The sequence below is a fragment of the Pteronotus mesoamericanus genome, unplaced genomic scaffold (genome assembly GCF_021234165.1).
Source record: "Pteronotus mesoamericanus isolate MK-2021 breed Mesoamerican mustached bat unplaced genomic scaffold, CSHL_Meso_final scaffold_118, whole genome shotgun sequence".
In the NCBI taxonomy this organism is placed as follows: Eukaryota; Metazoa; Chordata; class Mammalia; order Chiroptera; family Mormoopidae; genus Pteronotus; species Pteronotus mesoamericanus.
In genome coordinates this window covers 12,117,492-12,127,839 of record NW_026555301.1, presented here as the reverse complement: position 1 = coordinate 12,127,839, position 10,348 = coordinate 12,117,492, and the positions used below count along the sequence as shown (strand labels likewise).

General features: G+C 40.7%; 1 pseudogene; it reads right to left on the bottom strand.

The window, feature by feature from the left end:
• Positions 1 to 5,688: 5,688 nt before the first annotated feature.
• LOC129081766 (transketolase-like) lies at positions 5,689 to 7,598 on the bottom strand (annotated as a pseudogene).
• Positions 7,599 to 10,348: the final 2,750 nt, after the last annotated feature.

Below are 10,348 nucleotides of genomic sequence, written 5' to 3'. Positions count from 1 at the left end.
TAAAATGATTCATATGCATCAAATTTCTGACTTCCCCTTCTGTAACTAGATGGAGAAAACTCTCTGCTCTTAAAAGGTTTATGTGGACAGCTAACCACCACCCTCCCACTGCCCTGAGATGATCTCCTTATCTTGACACCAACTGATTTGAAAACTTAATTACCTCTGCAAAATGACATCACAGGAGTCCTAGTTGGGCATTCCATCGAATGACTGGGAAAAGGCACATGTACACCATGGGCTGGAGGCTGGAACACCAAGATCAAAGTGTTCGCAGAGTTAGCTTCCTCTGCACCCTTTCCTTGGCTTGTAGATCTCCCTCTGCCTTCACATGTTCTCCCCTCTGTGTCCTAATCACCTCTTCTTAAAAGGGCACCAGTTACTTTGGATTAGGGCCCACCCATATGACCTCATTTTACCTTAATCACCTCTTTAAAAGCTCTATCTCCAAATACTGCCATATACTGGGGGCTAGGGTGTCAACATATGAATTTGGAGGGGGGCACAATTCAACCCATAACAGGGTAAAACAAGAAAATAGCTATAAATGTAGATATATCTGTATATGCATAAAATATCTATGGAATGTATAAAAGAAACCTGCTTCTAAGAAGGGGTCCTGAGTAGCTGGAGGATGGGAAGGGAAAGACATTCTAAATCCTTTAGAACCTTCTGAATTTTGTACCATTATTTATAATATGTATCAAAAGAATCTACAAATTAGAAATTTTTAAGTCAAGAAAGTTGAACTGTCATCAATGACTTCAGACCATATCTGGCATTTAATGAGAAAGCTTTTTCTCTGTTGATGAGGTAACAAGTCCTTACATTCTTCAAGGACAACAGTTGCCTGCCTGACACTTATATAATTGAAATAAAGCTACTGAAAACCAATGTTGTCACAAGATAAGTGTTTCTTATTTTAATAATAAGAATATGGACATTTCTTCACTTTTAGAGACCCATTTTCTGTACAGCATTAAATAACTTTTATGCATAGGCTCATCTGTTTGTAACTTACACCTATTTTACAACAGTAAAGTATACAGCATGATGTATGTTCACTTATGTGTAATTGAACATTTTTTATAAGTTATAGCTGAAATATTATGTCTTGTATTTTGATAAGATGGGAAAATTAAGCTGTACCTTAATAAATCTCAGTGTTAAGAATAAAATTTCTGATATTCCTTCAAAAGTTGAAAAGATATAGACTGCAGACAGTAAGGTTAGTAATGCTATACACCAAGATATCCTTAAGGATAATAATGCCAACTAGTGAAGTGGTAAAAATTGTTCAGTGCTATATATTTGTGAAGTGCTTTTACATATAGCTCATTTATTTCTTGCAATTACTCTTTGAAGCTAAAATTTTGACTCATATTTTATAAATGAAAATGTGAGCCAGTGTAGCCAGAAGATGGCCAGCATCCATTCTGAATCCTCTTGCAATTCAAAGGCTGTTTGGTATTTGTATTGAGAAATATTGCCAGTTTACAGAAATTGGTCCAACTTCAAATTGGCCAATGCGTCTGCCCAAGTACCAATAAAATGTGATTCAGAGAACAAATATAAAATGAAAAAGCACAAAAGAGAAGACAAAATCTTGTACATAATACATGGTCACATATTTAGTGAGTGATTAGTAGTGATAATCACAGTATGCAAAGCATTTTCACATAATTCATCCCATTTTATCCTTATTTACCATGGGAAATATGCAGAACAATTCTTATCACAAATCATCAAAGAGGAATTATATTAATAATACAATGTGTTTAGCCCTGGCAGATGTGGCTCAGTGGATAGAGTGCCCGCTGCAAACCAAAAGGTCTCCTGTTCGATTCCCAGTCAGGGCACATGCCTGGGTTGCAGGCCAGGTCCCCAGTACGCTCAAGAGACAACCGCACATTGATGTTTCTCTCCTGCTCTTTCTCCCTCCCTTCCCCCTCTCTAAAAATAAATAAATAAAATCTTTAAAAATAATATAATATGTTTAATAATACAAACCTTGTCTTACTTTCTGCTTATGCAACTGAATGTGTCCATAAAAAAATCCTACGAAATCCTACAAAACACAGAACTTAAGTACGTGATAGAATCCAATGACAGAGTAGTAACTGAACATGAAAGGCTCTTCTTTCCCCTAAGAATTATTCAGTAACACTGTCACATGTTACATGGCAGGTGCAGTCTCTCTCCAAGGTCCTGAAGACCTGACAGGGCCCCAGCCCATCCTCTCAGCACAGCATAATGGACTGACTTGTACAATATATTGAGAATATTCATGCTTTGTCTTTGCTTACCCATTTAAAGATCTGCATGTAAGTGTAACAGTAGGAATTCACTTGAGTTGCCTGTAGACTAGCCAGGTATGAGAGACCTGTTCAGGAAATTATATAAAACTAACCAAAGCAACTTTACTTCCAGGCTTAATCTAGACTCAGGATGAAATAGTCAGTGGTTTGAAGTTTTCATTCTCTAAGAAATCCTGTGTAACCTTTAAATTTCTAAGAGCCAGCAAGAGGGACTTTGGAGCACATCTATTTGTATTCTCTTGTTTCCCATACTAAAGTCATGACCAATACCCAGACATTGTGTCACTTTTTGGAATACCAGGACAATTGAGTTTTTTAAATATTATGTGTGTGCATTTACTAGCCTCATTTTGCCTATCAAAGACAAATACAGCCATCATGGTAACTTATACTGGAAATGGCACTGATGAACTTACTTGAAAGTACTTTTAATGAAAGTATCCAAAGAATTTAATAACATTTATTAATTCAAGTATTCAACATCTATATTTACAACTTATGACAATCACTACATACTAAGGCAGCCAGATGACAAGGAAATCTGTCTTCATAATCAGAAAGACTTAGACTTGAATCTTGATTCTGCCACATAGTACCTGTGTGATCTTGAGCCAATTATTCCACCTCCCTGTGCTTCCTTTCCATATGGGAAAATGGTGATACAATGTCACCTACTCCAATAGGGTTGTTACAATAATCTGTAAGATCATTCATATAAAGCTCTTGCCGAACATTCTCTCCCATTTTTGTAAGTGTATGATACAAACTATGGTCAATGTCAAATAGGCAGTAGAATGGACCAGGAATTAGAGTATTTTGACACATTTGATACTTATCTTGTATAATACACTTCCTTTCCCTGAACATGAGTTTCTACATCTGTGAAAGCTTTCTTGCCTTCCTTACAAAGTTATTGTGAGTTCAAACTGGGATAATACACATGTGTAGCCTAAAACCATAATGTGCTAAATAAATGTAGAGGACTATTAAAGTATTACTCAGAAGAGATTCAGGACCCCTTACCTCTTTTTCTGAAATATCTCTTTCAAATTTTCAGCAATCAGGAAGGTTCCTATAGTGAAGACATGAGTGAAACCTATTAAGGGTCTCAGAATGAGCCCATCTTTTTTCATCCTGTGCATGGCACCCATCCATGTCACTAAAAAGAGAGAGATTAGAGCCATATGAATACAAGCACCCATCTGAATGAGGGCCATACATCCTTGCCTATATGGTCCACTTGAAGCAAATAAAGATTTTGTGTTCTATTTAAGAGAAAGAGAACACCAATTCCACTTCTAGGTATCCACCCTTAAAAAATTCTCACATATACACAGGGACACATATAGAACATTCATTCCAGCTTTCCCTGAAACAACAAAAAGTGAAAACCTAAATCTCCCTCAGGAGGACAACAACTTAATAAACTGGTTAACTTATATAATGTATTCAGCAGTTAATATGAATGAACTGGATCAGTTTTATTTGAACTTGGTTACATCCATGTGTTTACATGTTGTCTGTGGCTGCTTTCTCACTCCAATGAGTAGTTGTGACAGATACCGTAATGGCCAGGAAAGATAAAAATTTTTACCATCTGATCTTTTACAGACAAAGTTTGCTGACTCCTAAATTAGACAAACATTTGTGAACATAAATTAATCTCAAAAACAATGCTAAAAAAGTAAAAAATATATATATAATATATATGGCAATGACTTCATTTATATAACATATTTAAACCCCCTAAACAAAGTTCAGCCAATGTACAAAAACATAAAAATGATAAAAAGTAAAAATCAATATGTAAAATCTAAGGAGTTTTAGGGGAAAATACAAACTAATATTTTTCTTACCTTGAAGTAAAATATTCAAACCCAGAAGCTATAAAATAAAATATTGACAATATGATTGTATTAAATATTTAAACTATATAGTAAATACATATTTAAAAAGTTAAAGGACAAGTAATAAAACAGGAAAGTATTTGCAACACATCTTAAAAAGGGTTGAGAGTTGTTTTTCTTTTAGGGAAAAATTCTACAAACATTTAATCAAAAAATGGATAAAGATGCCAAACAGTCATTTAAAGCTTTTTAAAAATAATAGAAATAGGCAAGAAATATATAAAAACAGGTTTAGTTTCAACAAATAATAAAGGAACAATTAAAAGAACACATCATTGTCACAATCAGATTAATACGTATTAAAAATATCGATAATATCAAGTATTGGCAACTGTGAAAGGAACTGGGTATTCATAGACTCCTTTTATTCTTCTTGAAGCAGTCCCTTTAGCATATTTTGCAGTGCTGGTTTGGTGGAGATGTATTCTTCTGGCCGTCTTTTGTCCAGTAAATTCCTTATTTCACCTTCCATTTGCTTTGAGAGCCTTACTGGATAGAGCAGTCTCGGTTTCAGGCCTTTGCTTTTCATTACTTGGAGTATTTCTTGCCACTCCCTTCTGGCTTGTAGTGTTTCTGTTGAGAAGTCACCTGCTAGCTGTACCAGGGCTCCCTTATATGTTACTACCTCTTTCTCCCTTGCTGCCTTTAGGATTCTCTGTTTGTCTTTGATATTTGCCATTTTAATGATGATGTGTCTTGGAGTGGGCCTCATTGGGTTCCTATGGAATGGGACCCTCTGTGCTTCCTGGATCTGTGTGACTTTTTCTCTCCTCAAATTAGGGAGGTTTTCTATCATTACTTTTTCAAACAGGTTCTCCATCCCTTCCTCATCCTCTTTTGCTTCTGGTATCCCTATTATACGTATACTATTACATTTCAGGTTGTCCTGCATTTCCCTAAATGCCTCTTCATTCTTTTTGAGTCTTTTTTCTTTTTTCCTGCTCTTTCTGGGAGCTTTTTTCTAGCTTGTCCTCCAGCTCACTGATTCATTCCTCTGCTTCATCTAGCCTGCTTTGGATTCTTTCAACTGTGTTCTTCAATTCAATTCAGAAATTGTATTCTTCATTTCCACTTGTCTCTTATTGATAGTTTTTATGTCCTTTTTCATGCTGATACAGTTTGCAGTAAGTTCCTTGTAGTTTCCCTGTAGTTTTTGGTAATTTTCTCTGAGCTCACTGAGCTCATTGAGCTTCCTTAGAACTGTTGTTTTGAACTCAATATCTGATAGTTTACTTGCCTCTATTTCATCTAGTTCTCTTTCTGGGGATTCCTCCTTTTCCTTCACCTGGGGGTTGTTTCTTTGTCTTCCCATTATTTGTGAGACTCTTCTTTTTTGCTTCTGCTTCTTAAATTGATCTGTCTTGATTTCCTGACTTTGTGGTGTGAATTTCTATGGTAGGAGACCATTGTATTTTCTTTCTTTTTTTCCCCTCAAAACATATATTTACCACTCCTCTCAGTAAATCTTTGAGCACCTCTGCGAGAATCCCTCAGGAATGTATAGAATGGCCCTCCCTAGGCCTTGGTGACAAGGCTCCTCACAGCTTGTGCAATGGCATCCTTATCAATGCCGAACATCTTCAGTAGTTCAGCTGGCTTCCCGCTTCTTGGTACCTAGCTGACAGCTAGGCAGGTGACAGTGATGCCAGGCTCACTCACTACTGCCGAGGACATGGCCGCACCTATGCCATCTTCATAGTAGTGATCCTCCACCATGAGGATCCTGGCCTTGGTAGCATGGACACTGTCAAGAATGAGTTTCTGGTCCAGGGGCTTGATGGTGAAAGGGTCCAACACATGAATGTTGATCTTCTCTTTCTTCAACAGGTCTGCAGCTGCCAAGACCTCATTGGCACCCCAGCTCCAATCACAATCACGTGGTCATCCTTGCTCTTCAGGACCACCTTGGCTTGTCAGATTTGGAAATCCTCATTGTTGTTATAGATGATGGTATTTTCTGGGTGGCTGCTTCGGATGAAAGAGATGCCCTTTGTATTGGCTGCTAATTCCACTGCCTTCTCTGTAGACACTCCATCACTTGGATAAAAGACAGTTGACATGCGGACTGATTGAAACATGGCCAGATCTTCTAGGGCCATCTGAGAGGGCCCATCTTCCCCAATGGACATGCTACAGTGTGAGCCAGAGGTTGACATTGCTCTCGGAGATGGCTGCCATGCAAATCTGGTCAAAGGCCCGCGTGAAGAAGGCTGCAAAAGTGCTGTAGAAGGGTATCATCCTGTTGCGAGTGGTACAGTCCACGGCGATGCTCACCATGTTCTGCTCAGCAATGTAGCACTCAGTGAAGCGATCTGGGTGCTCCTTTCTGAAGAGGTCTGAGAAGGTGGAATTCTTGGTGTCCCCCATCCAGAGCGATGATGCCATCGTTGGCATAGCCCAGCTGGGCCAGAGCCCACCCGTAGGCCTTACAGGTAGCTATCTTGTCCCCAACTTTATAGCTGGGTGGAGTGGGCATGAAGATATTGGTGATGTCCACCGAGGGGTCATCCCCCTGTGGGGGAGTTGCCAGGATCTTCTTTTTGCTCTGGATCTGGCTCTATGATCTGATCAGCCATGTTTTGTGGGAGGGGCTTCCCATGCCAAAACTCCTTATCTTCTATCCTTGTGATCCCTCGGCCCTTGAAGGTCTTGGCAATGCTGGCTGTTGGCTGGTGCTTGGCCTGGCCAAAGGCCTTGTAGAGCTCCTCCATTCCGTGTCCGTCCACAATGATGATGTGTCAGCCAAAGGCCTCGCAGCGCTTCAGATACACATCCAACTGGTGCTGCAGCAGGGTGGGCTTGCTCTTGCCCAGGCAGTTGATGTCAAGGATGGCAATGAGGTTGTCCAGCTTGTAGATGCCAGCGAAGGCCATGGCCTCCCACATGGAGCCCTCCGACAACTCCCTGTCTCCCAGCAGGCAATCGACGTGGCAGCTGGCTTTGTCAAAGTACTTGCCTATGTAAGCCATCCCGCAAGCAGCCCCAATGCCCTGGCCCAGGGAGCCAGTGGCCACATCAGCGAAAGCCTGTTTTGGGACAGGGTGCCCGTCCAAGTCAGAGCTGATCTTCCTCAGGTTTAGCAGCTCTGCCTCAGGTAGGAAGCCAGCTTCAGCCCAGATGGCATACAGGATGGAAGCTGCATGTTCTCCCTTGGAGAACACAAAGCAGTTGTTGTGAGGACTCCGGGGGTCCTGGGATTTGTAGCACATGGTGTGGAAAAAGAGGACAGCCATGATCTCTGTGGCACTGCAGCATGATGTGGGGTGGCCAGAGCCAGCTGCCGTGGTGGCCTGGATAGAACTGATGTGCAGGTGATTGGCCATGTCTGTCAGGGCCTGCAGCTTCTGCTGGTCAGGCTATGGTAGTCCTCCATGGCGCGGCCAGGTCAGCAGGGGACTGGAGGACGCAGACACAGCGTAGTGACTCTGGTGGAGACAGACAGCAGCCAGTTTTTTCTTTCATATTGATTTTTTAACTCCCTGAATATTTTGTTGTATAATGTGTGAAATAGAGCTCTATATTTGTTTTATTTCTAGTAATAGTGGTCCATGCACCTTATTTGTAGAATAAGCCTTATTTTCTCCATTGACCTGAAATATCAATTGAATCGTATATTATTAGACAAATATATATGTTTGTTTCCAGAATTGTCATTTTATTTCATTGATCTACATGATTATTTCTGTGCTGGTGTCATGTTGTTTTAATTGTTGAGACTTTACATTGGATTTAAATTTTTTAATATTTTACAATGGATTTTGACATTTAAAAAATAAATAAAATCAATCTCCATTAAAAAGAAAGAAAGAAGTAAGGAAGGAACTCCTAACTTTTATGACAACATGGATGGAATTGAAAAATATTATGCTAAGAAAAATAAGCCAGTTGGTGAAAGAGAAATACTATATGATCTCACCTATAATTGGCATTTATTCAACAAAATAAACTAACAAACAAAATAAACCACAGGCATGGAAACATGGAGCAGACTGAAAGTAACAGAGGGCATGGGGAAGGAGGACAATGGTGGAAAGAAGGGGAAGGGACTAGACAAAGAACATGTAGAAATGACCCATGGACATGGACAACAGAGTGGGAATTGACTGCGGGAGGGGGGCGGAGTAGGGTGGGTGGAGGAGGACAAAAGGGGAAGAATTGAGACAACTGTAATAGGATAAACATGATTTAAAAATAAAAAATTTTTAAAAAGTATAATATACCACAACTTTCAAATATTGACCCTTCTGAAGAGGATGAAAAGATGAAGTGTTTGAGAAAGAGGTTTCAGCTACACCTCTAATCTTTTATTTCTTTAAAAAAAAAAAGAATCTGAACTCTCATCATCCCACACTCACATCAAAATTACAACTAAACTACAGAACAACCATCATACAGAACCACCTGAAATCCAGCTGAAGGGAAGTCCTACAACTAAGGATAGAAAGAAGAAGCCATATCAAGGCTGGTAGGGGGAGTGGAGATGCAGAACAAGCTGGTGCCACAACTGTGTGTGGTATGTAAAAGCCAGGAAAGATATCTGAGCTGTGGAGGTCCCCCCTGAGGAGCAAGGGGTCCTAGCCCCAACCAGGTCCCCAGCCCAGGGTTCTAATGCCAGGAAGAGAAGTCCCCAAAAATTCTGGCTATAAAAACCAGCAGGGACTGTGGCTGAGTGAGATGGAATGTTTCTGGAGTTTCAGACTATTCCTCTTAAAGGGCCTGTGCTCAGGCTTAGTTGGTCTCACTTGCTCTGAGCCCCAGCACCGGAGCAGTATCTCAAAAGGCACCAGGGACATACAGGAAAAACGGAAATGTCTGGCTTCAGGGTGAGAGTTGGAGGGACAGAAGTACTGGCAGAGGCCATTGTTCTTTTTCTGAGGTTCCCCCAACAGAGCCAGCAGGGGGGAAACCATATCTGAGTTTCCATCAACCTTGCTATCTCTGTTCACCCTGCCCTTGTGATTCCCAGTGACCCCACCCCACACAAGTTTTGGGCCCACTTAAGCTGCTTCCAGTGGCTTTTCCATTTAAATGGCCTGTCTTGGCCCATACTTCAGATTTAACTAAAATATCTCAAATAAGCAGCACCTGGCCTTGGTGCACACTGTACATTTTGTTAAGTGGTCCCAGGCCCAGCACTAGTGGCAGCCACCTTTGGTTCACAGCTTGGCCTCTCCTGGGTACCTACAAGCCCAGACAAGTAGCAGCCATCTGCAAATTCTTCTGTAGCTCATGCTGGGTGGCCCTGAGCAACACAGGCTGAACTTGTCCTGTAGTTTTTGGGAGGTCCCCAAAGACAGTGCAACCCATGGATAGCTTCAGAACATATCAAAGTACCACCTAACCACCTACATGAGGGGTATGTTCAAGGGGAGGATTCAGAAGGCATCTGAGCCCTTCTAAAGTAAGTCCTGCTATATATGGTTGGCCCCTGCACAGCTGATCCTCTGCAGTGGTCACAGCCAGTCTTCACATCCAACTGGCCTGGGGATAAATTCCTCCCATTGAGGTGACAACAGCAATCAAGGCTCAACTACAACAGGAAGGTGTACCCAACCTACATGAGGGGTGAGTGGGACACACCTGGAGTGCCCAGCTCAGGTGAACAGGGAAGCTGTGCCAGTGACCCCTACAGAACACTTACTACACGAGGCCATGCTACCAAGCCCAGGAGATGTAGCAGCTCTACCTAACACATAGAAACATACATAGGGGGGCTGCCAAAACAAGGAGATTGCATGTGCCAAATGAATGAACAGAATAAAACTCCAGAAAAATAAATAAACAAAATGAAGACAAGCAATCTACTAGAAACAGAGTTCAAAACACTGGTTATAAGGATATTCAATCCACTTAGTGAGAACTTCAACATTCTAAAAAGGACATAGAAAGCATAAAAAAGGACCAGTCAGAAATGAAGGATACACTATCTGAAGTGAAGAATAATTTACAGGGAATCAGTAGAGAAGAAGAAGTTGAGAATAAAATCAGTAATTTGGAATATAAGGGAGCAAAAATACCCAATCAGAAAAGCAAAAAGAAAAAAAGAATTTAAAAAATGAAGGTAATGTAAGGAGTCTCTGGGACAACCTCAAGCATACCAACATTCACATCATGGGGCTGCCA